Below are 4355 nucleotides of genomic sequence, written 5' to 3' on the forward strand. Positions count from 1 at the left end.
CCCCCTCCCCCTCTTCATTCTTCTCTTCCTTCCCATGCTCCTCTTTTCTTCCGTCTCTCCGTATTCTCATCCTTGATCTCAACCTGCTCCTTTTTCTTTTACTACTCCTGCCAACCCACTTCCACGCCCTGTGCCTCTCTCGGAAACAATTTTGCAATTTCTTCTCCATCCCGCGACTCCGATTTGGCCACCGGTACTCATTTCAACTTCTCCAAAAGACCAGGGTATCGCGTGGCGCACCTCCATTTCCATTCATTTCCCTGCCAGGTCCGTTTCCTGCTTCCCAGGCCTGTGACAGCTGGAGTGGACAACCGCTTATTCCCCCGGCTAAATTGTGCGTCACTGGAGAAGGTAACGAGAACAAATCATGGAAGATACGTTTCGGCACGCAAATTCAATCTTGCAGAAATTTTCAGTGCGCGTTATTTCCACCGCCAGAATTAGTTATAATGGGTAAACTGATCTACAGCTCGGGATACATTTACAGAATAATCTCAGTTTTAATTGCTTCTTCATTACCAGTCAGTGTGAACATTAATTGTAATGATACATTCTCCATAGGGCGACAATGCTTTCCATATTTGGCATGGTTTTCTCACCTAATTCGTGAGCGCCCAGTATGGTTTTCAATACCCGAAAAATGAACCAGAATGGTCAGCAGTTACAATTTTAATTTTAAAATAAAATTCTTGATCACAATTAAATAGCTAAATGAGCTACTTATCTTGTTTAGCTTGCACTCATTATCGACCTATTACAATTAAGCCCTTTAATGCCATATAGCCGAAATCTTATTTGTCTATTAAAATTCTATTTTTAGCTTAATCTGCTTTCATGATGCTTAATTTTAAAAAAGAATGAAAGTCAAAATTATATCCCCCAACCCCAAAATTGAGTTGATTTCATCTGAAGCAGAGAGTAAACTGAGAAATCTAAATAAGGAAGAACTCAATAGACTGAATAAAGATGGATGGATATAGATAGATAGATAGATAAATAGATAAATAGATAGATAGATAGACAGATAGATAGATAGATAGATAGATAGATAGATAGATAGATTGATGGATGAAAAGAAAGAAAAATAAATAGAAAGAAAAATAAATAGATAGATAGATAGATAGACAGATATACAGATAGATAGATAGATAGATAGATAGATATATAGATAGATAGATAGATAGATAAAGAGATAGATAGATAGATAGATAGATAGATGGATGGATAGAAAGATAGACTGATAGAGAAAGAAAGAGAGAAAGAGTAAAAATTAGAGAGAGAAAGAAAGGAGATAAAAAAGGAAGATAATGAGAAAGAAAGAAAAATAGAGAGAGAAAGTGAAAGAGAGAGATTGAGAGAGAGAGAGAGAGAAAAAAGAGAGAGAGAGAGAGAGGAAGAGAGAGAGAGAGAGAGAGAGAGAGAGAGAGAGAGAGAGAGAGAGAGAGAATGCTTACACAGCGGAGGTGTTTTAGGAGATGAGATGTATATTTAACTGTTACTTATTGTTGCGTGAGTGTGCGAGTGCGCCTGACCGTTGCAACATCACTGCCATTGTTGACAAAAAAGGCAAATCCACCCCCCCCCCCCTGAGAGATAAGTAAAGGCTGCTTACCCATTGTCGTTGTCATTATTATTGCCATTGTCGTTATCATTATCATTGTCATTGTCATTGTCATTGTCATTTTAATTATCATTGGCATAGCCTCACCTCGCTTAATCGTTTGCTCTCTAACGAAACATAATCTACTATCAACAGAATTGCGAACAATGACCAACCACCATCTTCCTCCAAAAGATAGCCACGTGCAAAAAATATTGAATATTTTGACGTTTTATTTCCATTTTATCTTCTCTCTCTATCTATCTCCTTCTTTCTCTTTCTCTCTCTCTCCTTCTCTCTCTCTCGCTCTTTCTTTTTCTCTTTCATTCTCTCCCCCTCTCTCTAACTATCTATCTATCTATCTATCTATCTGTCTGTCTACCCATCTTTCTATCTCTCCCTCCCCCCTCTCTCTCCCCCCCTCTCCCCCCCCCTCTCTCTCTCTCTCTCTCTCTCTCTCTCTCTCTCTCTCTCTTTCTCTCTTCCTCTCTCTCCTCTTCTATGTCTTTTTTATCTTTTACTTACACCCCATCACAACCCTGGCCCCACATTCCAAAGGAGAGAGAAAAAAAATATCGTCTTTCAAAGGACGCCCGCTCCTCTCAATCTATAACGAAAAAGCGTTCCAAGGTCTTTTTAAAGCCTATATACTTGCAATGCAAAGGTGCAAGCATTTTTTTTTATTTACAGGTCTTGAATAGAGTGTGTGTCTTCCTTGCAGAGTTCCCTGGTGTGAATAATCTCCCGATGCTGGGACAAAAATCGATCACTGCAAATTCCTCAAGGACTGGGAGAAGAGTATTTGTATGACCCCATACGTGTCTGAGAGTTCTGCGAGCCTGTTTCAAGATTTTGCGTCGGAAACAGGTTAGGGGGGGGGGGGATTTTCTTTCCGTTTGTTTTCTTGTTTTCTTGTTTTGCAGGAAAGATCTTAAGCAAAAATTGCGAAATCTGTACAAAGTACACCTATTGAGGGGGTCAGGAGAAAAAGAGGTTAGGTCCTTTAAGAAAAACCCAGGGCATTAGCTTTCAATTTAAAACTATACGTCATGCAAACATCCTTAAGAAATCAGTCAGCTCAAAAACTACACAGAAACTGTATTTTTATAACTGCGAATCAAGTTAAGAGCAAACCATAAGTCAACCATAATAAATATGTAAAATAGACTAAGTCATAATAGGATTTAAGTGCCTTAGCCTGTTTTTCATTTGATCACTTCAAATGTTTTAATCATGCTTTCTAAAAGTAACAGTATTAATTTACTGCGGTTAATATTAAAATAGATTTCACATTCCCTGCCAACTCAAGCACGCTAAGTGATAAGCATGATTCATTATTTTTGAAAAAAGGAAATGGTAGTATAATAAAGAGAGAGGCAAAATAAGAAAAAGAAAAGACAAAATGCACATTTTATGAAACTTGTTCAGAAAAACAAATAACTATAAAACAGTCTCAAACACACACTTACAAACACATACTTACACACATACACACACAAGCACACACAAACAAACACAAACACACACACACACACAAACACACACACAAACACACACAAACACACACACAAACACACACAAACTCACACAAACACACACACACACAAACACACAAACACACACACATTCACAAATACAAACACATACACACACACACACACACACACACACACACACACACACACAAACATATATACATACAACCACAAACTCATACTATAGCCACACTGATGAAAGCAGGGTCCCCCTCGTGCATACTTACTGTGGACAAAATTATTAAATCATTGTAAAGCTGTCAGATTTGTTGCAAAATCAGGAACGGAGAAGAGGCAACGCCGAAGACGGAACGAAAGAGATAATGACGGGAAACTGAGATCAATCATTTGAAAAATAACAGGCTAGACTACGTAATGAAATTACGGGGGCTTAGAAAACAAGGTGCAAAATGTAACCTTCTTATTGAGGTGCAGACGTACCTATTCTCTTGTGTTATGCAAAGGTAGTTCACGCTTAATTCATCTTGATTGCTTCTATTGGCCCTTAGAGGAAGGAAGAAGAGAAGTAGCCATCCTTTTTGCAGTTGCGTATTTTCATAAATAATCGGAAAAGTGGCACGGCTTTGTTTATTGATTTAATCTTTATTGAATAGACATTTACATATTTGATAACGGGATTGTACAAACGTTGACAGACGTCTTAAGGCTTGACGGGATAACGGTAAAGAAGTGTTCGCGTGAGATGTCACAGGAATCAGATAATACACATTATTATTGTTGTGGCCTACATCTGATAAGTGAGTGGACGTGGGTGGGCGTGGGGGATGGAAAGACTGAGAGAGAGAGAGAGAGAGAGATAGAGACATACAGAAAGACAAAAACAGAAAAGAGAGTAAAAGATAGAGAAATAGGTAGAGGAAAAGAGACGAGACTTACAGACAGACTGGGGAAGAGAGAAAGAGGTAAATAAAGACAAAATATGGGAGAGTGAAAGAAAGAAACAAAGAGACAAAAAAACAAAAACACAAAGAAAGACACAGAGAAAAATAAGAAAGGGACAGGGGAATGGAGAGAAAAAAAGAAATTAAGAAAGAGATAGAGTGAGAAATAGGAACACAAAAAAGAAATAAAGAGAGAGAGAGAGAGAGAGAGAGAGAGAGAGAGAGAGAGAGAGAGAGAGAGAGAGAGAGAGAGGGGGGGGAGAGAGAAAGAGAGAGAGATAGAGAGAGACAGACAGACAGACAGACAGACAGACAGAC

At 38.5% G+C, this 4355-nt stretch overlaps 1 protein-coding gene across 7 annotated transcripts in view; it reads left to right on the forward strand.

The window, feature by feature from the left end:
- Nucleotides 1-4355, forward strand: part of LOC101845814 — a 124842-nt gene that overhangs the window by 103417 nt on the left and 17070 nt on the right. For 3 of the 7 annotated variants that reach the window (XM_013082707.2, XM_035969847.1, XM_005089770.3), the window contains one exon: nt 2322-2467. The exons of 3 other annotated variants lie outside the window; for them this stretch is intronic. The gene's annotated coding sequence lies outside the window, so the exon portion shown is untranslated. Of the gene's footprint in view, nt 1-267; nt 352-2321; nt 2468-4355 lie in introns of all 7 variants that reach the window. One more of the 7 variants, XM_013082706.2, reaches the window with a different exon arrangement.

Source organism: Aplysia californica, unplaced genomic scaffold (genome assembly GCF_000002075.1).
Source record: "Aplysia californica isolate F4 #8 unplaced genomic scaffold, AplCal3.0 scaffold00009, whole genome shotgun sequence".
NCBI classification, from domain to species: domain Eukaryota; kingdom Metazoa; phylum Mollusca; class Gastropoda; order Aplysiida; family Aplysiidae; genus Aplysia; species Aplysia californica.